Genomic DNA, 13,579 nt, shown 5'->3' with positions numbered 1-13,579 from the left:
GAGAAGCCACCCTGCTGACCACCCTTGTGCCACCCATGGCAATATTGCTGTCTGATCCCATGGAGAAACAGTCTGAGTAGGTAGAATTTAGAAAAATATAACATAAAACTAAGCAGAGCTTTAAAATAACAAACAGAAAAGTTGTTGGTTTGTTGTTTGGTTTTTTTTGTCAGATCTGCTCCCTGCACTGGCTCATTAAAGACTTCAGTGAGGATTGTACCAGGGTGAGGGTGGCCCCGCTTACTCCCATCCTTGCATCGCCCCTGCCCTGGCCCTGCCTAGCTGCTGGCTGGGTAACACAAAGCGTTCAAGCAGGGGACACTAGATGTGAAATAAACCAGGTGAAATCTGGGAGGCAGGATGTTGTGAGCTCTTTAACCACATGAATGCTTGGAGCAGCTCAAAATGGGGAATGAACAACCAGGGAAAGGGGGCTGGTGCTGAGCTCAGCTCCCCAGGACGTGCCAAAGAAGTTTCCTGGGCTGTTTGGGACATTGCTTGTGTGCTGCAGGATAAACAGTGCTGCCTGCAGTCCCCTGAGAGCTTGTTTGCCCTTCTTCCTGAAACACTGTGAGTTAGTATTATAAAAAACACAGCTTCTCTCCAGCCCCTTGCCTCTGTGGGCTGAAGCTGTTCATTGCAGCCTGACGTTTTTCCAGAGGGAGAAACAAATGTGATTGCAATGGCTTGGATGCTGTGCCCTGCCTCCTCTAGCCATCAGTGTCCCCTCATACAGCTGAAAAACTGCCAGCAAGGAGAGCTCCCGCGGATGGTGTGGCTTCTTCATGGCATTGCCCGCACCAGCCCTTGGTGTGCACTGCAACATACACAGCCAGGATGTGTAAAAGCCAGCGGGGCTAAGGCCCCTCGGAAAGGAGCAGACTTCAGTTTGGTTGCCTGTAAAGTCAGCAAACACCCCCGCTGGCTGAGGCTCCGGCCACAGCAGCCGGCACCTTCCCCGGAGCCAGCAAGAGGCTGGAGGGTCCCTGAGGTGCCAGCCCTGCACCACAGAGTGGACCAGGCAAAGCTCGTGGTCTGCTGGGGAGATAAGGAGCCTTTACTGGAAAAACTGAGATGCACAGAGGCTCAGAGGGAGAACGAGAAGCTGGAGGGCTGGTGGGAAGTGATGTTCATAGGGCTGTCTGGCTGCCAGCCATGGCTGCAGCTACACAAAATGTTCCAGGCATAAGAGGTCAAAAAAAACTGCCAAAAGACGAGGAGCCTAAGAGTAGATGGCCACTGACCATGCAAAGTCCTGTCTGAAGCACATAGAAAGGTGAATTCAGGAGTGGAGGGAACTGAGGTGATGCTCTGCAGCTGCCCTGTGCCACTCACTCCCCACCTTCGTCCCAAGCAGGCGCCCGGAGACAGTTTTGGTCCCGACTCAGCTGCTTTGCTCCAAACAGGAAACTAAGAAATGTGTTTATTTCTTCCTCAAGATGAAAATAAATGAAAAAACAGTGCAAAAGCCTTCACTTGGGATTACAGGAATGAAAGATAGGCAACGGGAAACACTATTTCCAGTGCTGGGAAATGCAGTTGTTACGTCAACCAGCTGCCATCGGTGGTCCTGAATGGTGTGATAATTGGGATCAGGCTTGGTGAGAAGCCGGCTGGCCTACACCAGCCAAATACTTATGGGAAGAGACAAGAGCTTGAGGAAAAGCTCATCTGCACCCAAACGTGGGTGGCTTTGGAGAACATCAGTTACCAGCTTCCCCAGCATGCTGTGGGGCAGATGCACCAGGGCCAGGAGGTGGCCAGGCACCACCAGCACCTCAAACACACCCACACAGTTTGCCCATGGGGGCAGCAAGAGGTTTCAAGGGAATAGTCTTCATGGTGACCTCCTCTTTTCCCACACTGCAAAGTCAACTTCCCGCGCAGCTCAGCCTGAGATACAATCAGGCAGCAAAAAAAGGAAGCAAATGAGCTGAAATAGGTGAGTGTCCCAAAAGCCCTGGATGTGTGCTTGTACCCACCGGGAGTTTCCCTTCACCTAACACAGATGAAGAAAAGCCACCAAGAAATCACGTGGGCCCCTTCAACAGCATCTGTACAAGCTGCATGCCTGCTGGAGCCACTACCTCATTGACCTCTGCCAGTGACCAAGGGCTGGAAACCCCAGTGGGCAGCTTTGCTCAAAAATAAGCATCGTAAACACATTGGCTGTGACATCTTTGTAGCCCAGAGAATATACAGGTGGGGACTCCCCTGCCACAGTGCCAGCAGCTCTGCAGGATAACATGCTGATTTCTGTATCCTACAGAAGCTGGGGTGCTGATTCCCCTCTGAAGAAGCCAAAATTGCAATTTCTGTTGCAAAAGTAACCTTAAATAGTAACACCCTTGCAGCAGCCTTGCACACTGTCCTAGGGGAGACCTTACATGCTTATTTTGAAAGAGCAGTGTTTTCAGACAGGTCAAAAACCACCTTTCCCTTCAGTTTTAAATAGATTTCCTTAATAAAATAATGAGTTTGTCCCTATTTGGGGGGCTAGATGGATCATCTGATTGCTCATGCATTGGACGTGAAGGAGTCTTCAGTGCATTGAAAGCGAATACATCAAGCAGAGTGGCTCGAGAGCAGAAACAGCAACTTAGCCCCTTTCTAACAGCTGGTGACAGTACGCAATGCCATGGTCATGGTGCGCTTTTAAAATACAGAGGACAATTACTGTGTCCTTCTGCCCATATAAAATACAGAGGACTATAGTTGTGCCCTTCTGCCCACATCTACGTTTGTGAGCCTTGCTACCCAGCCCTTCCCAGGAGGAGGCGGGCGGGGGGAGGCAAAGCCCACAGCAATTGATTTACTTGGCTTCACTAGCGTGTATTTTTATCCTCTGCTGTACAGCCTGCGTTTTGTTTTCATATTGCTGTAAAAATCAATGCAAATTAATTATGTTTAAAAGGGGCAGGAATATTGCTCTCAGTTGTACTAGGTCTTGGCCCTCCCCACAAACTCTAATTTCCACAGATTAAGTTGTAATGTAATTACCAGCCAAAGGACATTTTAAGCAAGAGTATTTATGCAAAGAACAGGGTAATTCTGTGCAAAATAAGCTTCATGATTTAAACTAAAGAGGTGATTTAAACTAAAGTATTCAACTTCATCGGTGATGTCACAGCTGAAATTACCAATAAATAAAATAAAAAAGCCTGACAAACTTGTTCTGCTCTTGTCAGAGCTGCCCTGAGGAGCTTTTGCCATCCTGTGGCCACCGCCGAGGGAGAGAAACTGCTTTTGGCCAGCAGCTCCCCTTCAGCTGCTGCTGCCAGAGGATCTGGGTCCTGGCCAAGGGGCAGGCAGGGATGCCGATGAGCAGCAGCTCAGCTCCCGGAGTGCCTAGGCCACCCCAGCCCTGCATTTGAGCAGGCAGGATTTTGTCCCCATGCCTCCAGGTTTTGCACCAGTTGCCTCTGTGATGGTTGCACCAGCAGCTCCCAACCTGTTTGCGTCAGTGCCCCTTTTCTACAGTCTCAGGAATGGAGGTGCAAAACCTCATCCCACTCACATGGGTGTCCCCACATATCCCCTGTCCCCTCCCAGTGTCTAGGGAATGACAAACAGGGCAATGTGCACAGCTCCCTCATAAGCTGTGGACAGGAGGGAGAAGGGAGGAAGCTTGTGGGACACAGCTTCAGCACCCACCGTGGTGCCCCCAGGATGCACTGGGTACAGGATTGTCAGAAGGAGAGAAAAATCAGGGTTTTTGAAAAACTCTCAACCATCCATGGAGAAATCTAGGTGGCAGTACTCCCTTCCCCTAGGGTCCCCCAAAGCGGGAATGGATCCCAACACAGGGGCAGGCACAACCAGCACTGCCAAGGCAGGGGGCAAGGACAGGAGTCCCTTCAGCCACAGCAAAACCCCTGCATCTAAGCCATGGCTCAGTCCCGACCTCCACATCGCCACCAGCACGGGGCTGGGACTGTGGCCAGAACCTGTGCGTGGCTCCTCGTTCCCAACCCCCTGGCACATCTCCTACTGACTGCATTGGCCTTTGCTGAAGCACCCACAGGTCCCAGCAGCCACTGTGGGTCCAGGAGATGACAGAGGCTGTGAGCTGTTGCCAAAAAGATGGGTTTCCTGTTGCTGGTGAGAAGTGCTGGGCAAGCTGATCAAAGAAGAGGAAAAAGGGGAAAACCAGCAGGAGAGAAGACCAGCGTGCTTCCCTGCCAGCACCGGCAGGTCCTGCTAAAACCGCAGCCTGAGCCCCTGTCAAGAAGAGCTGAATTGGCACAAAATTAACTGACAGAAAGAAAATGAGAGAGGGAGTGGGAAAACAGGGGGGGATGAACAGAAAAAGCTGGAGAACAGCAATCCCTGTCACCGGTCCCCACAGCACCTCCTCCAAAGGGCTTTGTAGGCTCTCGCTCTCACCCCCCCTCACGTGTGTACTCACAACGAGAAGTGGCATGCTGTACAAAAACATGACTTAGTTCCTTTCTTTCCTGTCACTAACTCTTGGCACAGTGACTCCCTCGCTGGCAGCTTTTGTGCACACAGGGCGTCTGACACCTGCTGAAACAGAGCCAGCATCTTCTCTGAGCCTGTCCCTCTCGCTGGTTGCAGGGCTGCTGGCATGCTGGAGGGATGAAGCCACCCATTGCTTGAAGGACAAGCATTTTGGCACAAAGCAGAATTAGTGGGAGGGTGGGCTGGGATGAGGCAGGAGGAAGCAAAGCCGTATGGGTGTGAAATGCCAGGGACACCAAATGATGGCTAAGAAGGGTGAAGAAGGGCTTTTGTTGTTAAGAACAGCTAAAAGAGAGCGGGGCGCCTGTCCCTTAACTTCAGAGCCCGGAAGAAGGAGCCCATCTGTTTACACCCGTAACCCATCTGCGCTTGCCAAGGCCACTGGCAGACACGCACATCCACAGTGTCAGATTCCAGACTTCAAAATAACTGGTGCCCCTCAGGTCGGCTGTCACCTCCGGAAGGGCCAGCAAACTCGCTCAGGGCACCGAGGGAGCAGCCAGCCAGCAAGAAACACCACAGGCGAGGGGCTGGAGGCTGTTGAGCACAGAGGAGTGAGGAATTGGTGGCAACTGAGCAGGCACAAGGTGGGTGGAAAGTCAGATAGGAGCAAGGGCAGGAAGGGAAGGATGCTCACGCAGGATCCTTCCTCATCATAGCTTCCTAACGGCTCCTGGGATCCACCTACACCTGCTCCTCCACAAACATCAGCGGAGTTGTGTAGGCATGGCCCAGGGGTTGCACCATGGTCTGGCACTGGGTCCTGGCTGCCCAGCACCATGCAGTCAAGATGTCGTGGAAGGCAGCAGTGAGGATCCTCAGGCAGACGGTGCCCCCACACCCACACAGCAGGGGCTGTGTTTCAGACAGGTTTGCCTTGGCACAAGCACACAGGGATGTTACATTCCCAGACATCCCCAGACATGGGAGGTCAGACAAGCTGGCTTTGACCTGTGAAGTGTTATGTGGCTTCAGGCCCATTCTCTTTTGGTTTTGCTATGTCACATTGCTGCAGTTCTCAAGCACAGCAGAGCCAGCAATGCTGGGGATTCCTCCAAGCACGAAGGGACAGCTGCCTTGACAGACTTCATGAGAAACTGCCTTAGGCGGAAACCTCAGAGCCCCTATTAGTCCCAAATGACTCCAATGTACCGCTTTTTGGGGACAATTGCAAAGCTGCTCCAGGAGGCAGGGATGCTAATGGACCAGGTGCAGGGGAAGGAAAAGTGCAGAGGACTTCTGCTAAAGGGTTTATTGTTTTACCAGTTGCATTTTACCAGCAGATACTTAGGTGGGCATCTGGGCACGTGACAGGCACAACAATTACTCACCACCCACTGACCAATGCCCAGCCAGCCCCCAGGCAGTGATCTGCAGCCCCCAGGCAACTTACTCCAGTTTATATAGTCAGCACGACATTCTGTGGTATGGATACTACTTTGGCTGTGGTATTGGGTCAGCTGTCCTGGCTGTGTCCCTTCCCCATTTCTTGTGGCCCTCCAGCCTTCTCGCTGGCAGGCCCTGAAAAACTGAAAAGTCCTTGACTTCATGTAAATATTACTTAGCAGCAACTAAACCCACCAGTCTGTTATCAACATTATCCTCATACTAAACCCAAAACACAGCACTGCACCAGCTACCGAGAAGAAAATTAACTCTATCCCAGCCAAAACCAAGACACCCTTGAGCTGTGCATGGTGCAAAGGGAGCGAGTGACAATGATGCTGGGGTGAGAGGCAGGAGCTGGCAGCTGACGGCAGTAACGTGCAGGCTGAGGAACGAGCAGGGGGCAGGAATGGCAGCAGGTTTGCACACGAAGTAGCTGCCTGCTCAGCTTCAAGGCGACCAGCAGCACAGCGCACCTCTTCCACCCAGCCTGTTTCTGCCAGGAGGTTCCCACCTGCAGCACAGCTGGGAAAAAATGCAAAGCTGCAGGTACTGCCCAGCACCATCCCTACCTGTGTGGGAGGGGGTGTCACTGCTGATTTTTTGTGGTGGCATTAGAGGCCAGTCTCCAGAAAGGCTGCTTCAGTTGCCTTTCACTTATTTTATTTCTCCTGCATGTTTGAATGTTTCCAGGGAGAAGATTTGGGTTTTTTTCTTTTTCATTTTGGGGCTGTTTGGTCTTCCTTTTTTACACTTGGGTAAAGAAATTATGGGCTGTGAAAAGAAAGGGCCTAAAAAAAGGCAGATGTATCACCTCCTTCAGGCAGCAGGAGACTCCCTGGCTCACCCTGCCATGGGGCCACCAGCCCCTCATGGACACGGCTGCCTGCAAAAGCTGACAGGAATGAAAGAATAACATGGCTTTAGCCAAACAACACACGTGGGCTTACCTGTTCCTGCAATTATGTGGTCAGAAAATTAATTTTGATAAACTGCTCTTTAATACCTTCCCATACAGGCAAAACCTGGCAGGATTTCTTTCTGCTGTCACTGAGGAATCTCAAAGGGGATACCGAGGGGCCCTGAATGCACTTTATGAAACCACCATAAGGTGCAGGGACCTTCACATAAGGGAGAACTAGATTCCTTGCCCTTGCTGGCTGAAAACATCACGGACTGCTCTGTCCAGATGAGCTTCAGTTCATGGGGGTGTAACAACAGCTTCTCCCACTCCACCTGTGCCACCTCCATCCACCCCACACTGCCAGGCTGGCATCTGCCTCGGGCTTCAATCTGCTTTAACCACCAATCTACCCAGGAATTAAACGTATGAATATTTGGAGGAGTGGTCTAGGTTGTGAAGGGAGGTGGAAGTTGTATGTGACTTTCCAGGGAGATGGTAAGAGTACCTACCCAGCATGGATTTTGTATCAGTGATCTATACATGCTATTTAATACAAGATGGGTCGGTGCTGCCTGATTTCAATCCAGAGACCTGCCAGAGAATTGAGCCAGAACAAGAGGTACTTGCTTTGAAAAAATCAACCCCGATCCCAGGACTTTTCTCAATCAGCATTACAAATTGGAGCCATCCAGTATTTTTCAGTGAACAGCCCAAATTTCGCAAGGCAAGCTCTCACTCCAGACATAAGCCCCAAGTTCTTTTGTGTGTTCCAGAAGCCGCCACAGATCTATGCTCCTTTTGTTTTCTGAGGCACATAAGAAATTTTAGAAGTTGACCCGTTGAACCTCATGGCTGAGCGTGTTCAGATGTTTTGGCTGTAGCCACCTGTGGAGTCAGGCTTGCCCAACCGCGATGGAAGGAGGCAGGATGGCCATCCCCCATTCACGGCAGGGAGCTACTGAACCCCCATCCACAAGCAAACGGCTCCACCCTACAACACACTCCCCAGGTCACCTGCCCTGGCTTAGTAACAAGCCTGGGAGGAGGGAAAATGGGTTCAGTAAATCACACGTGAAACATCAGTAGCCAGTGCAGGGAAGGGGGAAGATGAAAACTGTTCATCAGCTGCTTGTGTGAGCACGCAGAAGCCAGCCTGAACTTCTTCACTAGCTGCACACAGAGGAGTCTTTTGTTTCCTATCCTGGGCCATATGCTCTCACCTTGGGCAAAGCAGCAGGGGACACTGCTGCAGGGCACTCCCAGCCAGAGTCACCCCCTGACCCACCCTGCTTGGCTTATGGAAGATCCCATCTGCGACGCTGTGACTCCCTTGAGTACAGTGTAGTCCAGATAAGGACAACCACAAGAAAAACACGTAAGTATTTTTAGCTCACATCCTATTTTTTTTTTCTGGGTCCACTATGAAAAAGGAGAAGGGGAAAGATTACTCATTCTCTGTAAAGTTACTAATTCTCTCCTGAGGAGAATTAGTTCAGCCAGTTGACTCCCCCTCACCCCAACCTCATATTCTAAGACTGAAAAGCAGAGAGAAAAATTATGCCCTTATTTTGCACAAATAACTCCAACCATTGAGAAGGAAAATTTTTCCATTATGTGTATTTTCTCTCCTTTTCTGCCTAGTACCACTCCTAGTGAAGTGACACATGGGAAGCTAAAACAGGAACTTCGCATTTGCTTTCCATTGAAAAGTGTTTAAAGCTTAAGGTTTCCACCTATTACCATGGCAAAAAAAAAAAAAAAAAAAGGGGATCGTACAGTGACAGTAGGAAAAGGAAAGGAGGCCCTTTCTTCCTTTTCTGTTCACATCTTTTTAAATAATCAACATTAGAGAGCAGAACTATAAAATAAAGAGTTTGATAAAGACTGTCCTCATTCCTGCCAGATCTTTTCTCAATAAAAGAGCTAGTAAGAAGATCTCCGACATCTTCTGCTTAACCAGCATGCCAAACTCACCTTTCCAGGGACTCTTCTACTGAAAACAAACATAACTGAGTTCAAACTGTACTTGCCTTTTTTGCTTATATTCCATAGTAGTGATCACTGCAACAACACACAGAAATACAAACTCACCATAAGATGCAACATCACACAAGGGACAATCAGTAGGAGACCAGGAGGAAGGCAGCTTTCACAGTCCTTGCAGATTTTGGCTTCTCTTACCAGACTCCTTGCAAGACAGGGCAGGAATAAATCATTACTAGTTGTAACGGTGCTGGTACAGCATAGACTCCTGTCCAGATGTAGCCAATTGCATCAAACAACTCAGCCTGGCTTATCAAAGCAGCCATCACAGGGGTAATTCCTGGGCTTATAACATCTCTGGCCAGAGTTGTTGAGGTTCAGGAGGTCTCCTAAAGGTCCCACATCAGCTGAGAGGGCTGAGCACACTCCCCCAGCCACAAGTTGCATCATCACCCAGAGAAGACCGACATTGAACTGCCATCCCAGGTTATTCAGAACCTCTCCTGGTGATGATGCTGGGCTTTTCTAAGCACCTCCACCTGTGGTTAGAAAAAACAGGAGACATGCTGGGTTCACATCTCCCACTACATGCTCAGTGGACAAGGGGACTTCTGCAGCTGTGTCTAGATTGGAGCAATTCCTGCTTCATCTTATCAGGAAGTACCACCAGGGCAGAGGGGGCAATGAAAGTACACCTGCTTTGTAGGCTGTCAGTAATGGACTTTATTTGCTGTAACCTGCCCTGAACTTGATTTGGCCATGTCTCTGCAAGCTGATGGCATTGTGTCAGCAGTGATTGCTCCAAAAGCCTTCACTGAACTGGCTTACTCTTCAAGCTTAAAAGCAGGTCACATTCACATAGCATTTGCATTGACCCCAAAGCACTGAACAAGGAAATTATTTTTATAAAGGCCTCTCCTCTCAGGAAGTGTGGTCAGATGTTATCCCCATTTCACTGATAGTGAGACAGACAAAAGGACCATATTTTGCTGTAAAATCAAGTGCATGTTCCCTTTTCTATACAGCTTGAGACACCTGGGAAAGGTTTATGACAGGATCTGAACCAAACTAAGGCAGCTGGAGGGTTGCAGAGCTCATGCTGTTGGGCTTGGTAGCCCTCAAACCTTCTTGAGGAGCCATTCAGGGTCTCTTCACATAAACCAAACCACACCGTATGCCCTGTGCTCCACTATGTACCATAGGGTAGAGCCAGCTGGATGCTGGGCAAGTGTGCACCACTAACCACGTGGCCCAGCCTGCAGGCGCTCGTCGTCTAATGAGACCCATCATCCTCACACCACAGGTCCCAGCTTTACTCCTGGTTATATAGTGGCCAAGGGGCCCAGGGACCCCTCAGCAAAGAGGGCTGCAGGAAACAGCAGAGCGCAGTTCTTCCAGCCTGTGCCTGAGAGATGCCTGGGAAGGAGAGCAGGCCAGGAGGAAGCCCCGGGCAGGAGAAGTTGCTATTGTGGGCCGCAGCCAGCCCTTTGGACACTTCCAGTGCCTCTGCTCTTAAGGGCAGCTGGCTGAGCAGGGCCTGGGGAGGCTCTGCCATGGCATTGCTGCTGCCAAGCCCCTCCCAAGGGCAATCGGATGGTTTTGTGTGGCATTGGAATGCCTAGCTTCATGCCCAGGCATCGTATCACACATCAGATTAGCCACCCACGCAGCTAGGAAGGGACAGTCAAGATTCATTAATGCAATTTTAACATTAATTACATTTGTAGAGCAGTGCTGCGAGAAGCCTTTTGACAAGCGTGTCCTTCCGTGGCTGATGTGCCCCAGCAGGGTGAGGCTACCTCGTTTTTCCCTGTCCTCTGCCTACCAGAACTGCACGTCTCTCCAACAGAAAATGACAGAGCATTAAGATCTGTCAGGACAGGATAAATGAGTTTAAGGTCATTGTGCTCTCCAGTTAACAGATGACTTTGACTTTTCCTCCCCCCTTCTTCCAGTGTATACAATACTAGGTAACTGCCCTGTGGCAACTCACCTAAATCCCTCTAGCTTCTGGAAAGCAACTGGAGAGGTAAATGCCTGGGACAGTTCTTGCTGCAAAGAGTCAAGTTTCTTAACACAATGCTTTGAAGTCTTTATTTGTTGCCTTGGATGAAGGAAGTCCATGACTAAAACCACCCTAAAAACTGCACAGGCCTTTACAACTGACAAAAGCATATTTCCACAGTGATCAGGCCACGCTCTTTCACTCACCTCTGATTTTCCAATGCAACTAGAAAGCTAACTCCTCGGGGCAGGGGGTGGGAAGAGCCTGTGTAGGCAGGATGAAAGCTGTGGTGAAGTGGTAGATGGGCGGAGGAAGGACAGCTCAGGCTCAGTTCAACGGGAGGGATTCAGCTGTACAAACCAGGAAGCAGAGGCTGAAATCATAACTGTTGGTGGCACTGGGAGATTATTTGGTGATATCATTAAGCCAAGTTCTAGTAAGAAACCTGCCTAAAATACAACCATATGTATCAACAACATCTATTCTTGACAGTCCAAGTAATTCACTCTGCCTTGCAAAAGCATGCCAAATCTGTGAAATAAAGATCACACTGAAATGGCCTAGCAGGTTTTGGTGCTGGTGGTGGCAGCAATATAAAAATACTATCCCACCACATCCCTGGGGTGTCCTGAATTCAGACATAATCTTTTGCCTCAATCACTTTACAAATACTTCCTTCTTGCAACTTAATTTTCCATTCCATGTAACTCCATGGATTTCACTTTCACCTCTGAAATGTCTGACACTGAAACAAACCACTTGGTTATTTTCTTTCCTCCCAGCAAACTGCCCCTTCACTTGATTCAACATATATTTACCTGACTAGAGCATTTTTTCCCCAGCAGCATTCAACACAACAGGGAGCACTTTCAAGTCATTAACATTCTGACACAGCATCGAACAAAAATTTTGCCCATATTAAAACAAAGGCCTCAAGTTCATCCAGGGTTTTAATCCACTATAATGCTATCATGACACCAAAGAAAAAAATTAACCCCATCAATTATGTATGAGCAGTATACAATGCAGACAGCATAGTCTGAAAGCATCTCCCCCAGCAAGAGGATGCAGCTTTTCTACACACAACAGCATTGACCCTATCCTCATTTCCAGTCCCAGTGTGCCTTTCCTCCAGGCTAAGGTTCAAAATATTCAGATTGTAATTTGATTTCTGTTGGATCATGTATAAGTCCCTCTGCTTCAGCTCCTACCCTGCCCGGTCCCTGGCCACAAAGGTGAGCAGGGCTCGGCTGCCACCTGCCAGTGCCCAGCCTCTTTCCTCTGCCAGGCACACACCGAAATACACTAAAAATACAGAAAAAACACAATACACCAAACACAAATAATATAGGCACTGCCCTCTGGCTCCTCAGACTGAGCCTCCTCTCTCTCAGCAAGAACAAGAGAGACTCCTCCAGGAGAAGGGGCATGTGATCAGGCTGCTCAGCTTCACAAATTAACATCCTTTGTGGCATGCTACAGGAGCAGGTAACATCTTGCAGATGGGACCTATGAGGTCTGCAGTCAGCTTTCTCTTTTAAAAGGTCAAACACCTTTGCCAACAGGCCACTCCATCACAAAAAGAGTTCCCTGAATGTTTCCCTTTCAGCTTTAGATAAAGCTTGTATTTATTTGCTCCAGAGAAAAGCAATGAGGACATAAGAATTATTACTCCTTTCTCCATTTCTTTGTCCTCTTCCCTGCTTATGAGGAAAGGAGAAAATATTCCCACTTCATCCTCCAATGCTAAATACAATATTTCAGTTTTTATGGAACATTTTGCTTTATTCTTGATAAATAAAACTTTAAGAGTTTTGAAAGCAGTATGCGAAGTCTCCAGCTTGTATCCTTCAAAATAGTATAGAAAGAGTATAAGTGCAACAGGGAGATAAAAGGCTGTAGTCTTTTGTGAAAAAGTTATAAAAACCTCATACGTTGCCTGCTGTAGTCTGGGGACTCCAAAAACTACAAAAGTGTGCTGTCAAAGTATTTTTTGATTCACAGCCACAAAGCAAAGCTAGGAATAATAATTCAGGAGAAAGGAAGACATTTATTTTGTACGCAATGGGTGACTCTAAGCCTTAGGACCACATGGATATGTGCACAAGAAAAGTTGATGAGAAAAATCCATTAAATTAGTTTTCTCACATCAGCACTCATGAAAGGCAGTGCTTCACAGAAAGATTCACATCAGCAAGTCACCACAGATCCTCAAGGACATTAGAAGAACAACAAAATTCCCAAGAACAACAGGAAAGGGGAGATTTTTTCTTCAAAACAGCAGCTCTGGGCCTACACGTGCCATCACTCAGCTGAGATAACAGGACACTTCATGGGGCTCTATCGCATATTTAATCCACCCAGACACGGTGGAATCTTTTGTCCATCACAGATAAAGATCAGAAAGGCCAAGCCAAAAATTGTAAAGCAGCAATTTTGAGTAAGGAAGTCACAGTGAAGCCTGCCAAAGCCTGGTTGGCATTTGTCTCTAATTCTAAGTAAATCCGAGGGTGGGGGGTGGGGGTGGGGAATGCGGGGAACCCTGCGTCCTCCATACGTGGATGTAAGCGCACAGAGTTGATCAGCCATGACTATGAATAAGACCAATGTGCCTTGTGACGTGCTGGAGAACAAGCACCAAGACAGCGCCGCAATTCTCCCAGTGTGAGCAGAGCACTGGGTCAAGTCAGAAAAATGTGTTTTCCTACGGGTAAACTGGGGCCAATCCCACTGCGCTGGGGCTGGCAGGGTTTGATCCCAGGCCCTTGCAGCACAGATGACCCCAAGCCCAGCGCACATGTACCCAGCTGGTGTTTGGC

The 13,579-nt window shown here is 48.9% G+C and overlaps 1 long non-coding RNA gene across 1 annotated transcript in view; it reads right to left on the bottom strand.

Moving 5' to 3' along the window:
- The window catches only part of LOC114012173 (uncharacterized), a 29,036-nt gene that overhangs the window by 14,599 nt on the left and 858 nt on the right, over nt 1-13,579 (bottom strand). Inside the window, exons 2-3 of the long non-coding RNA XR_003554476.2 lie at nt 10,967-11,110; nt 8,864-8,960 (exon numbers count right to left, since the gene is read on the bottom strand). This is a non-coding gene — a long non-coding RNA (uncharacterized LOC114012173). The remainder of the gene's footprint in view (nt 1-8,863; nt 8,961-10,966; nt 11,111-13,579) is intronic.

This window comes from Falco peregrinus, chromosome 6, assembly GCF_023634155.1.
Source record: "Falco peregrinus isolate bFalPer1 chromosome 6, bFalPer1.pri, whole genome shotgun sequence".
Taxonomy (NCBI): Eukaryota; Metazoa; Chordata; class Aves; order Falconiformes; family Falconidae; genus Falco; species Falco peregrinus.
The sequence above is the reverse complement of the archived record's forward strand: the minus strand, read 5'-3'. Positions and strand labels throughout refer to the sequence as shown.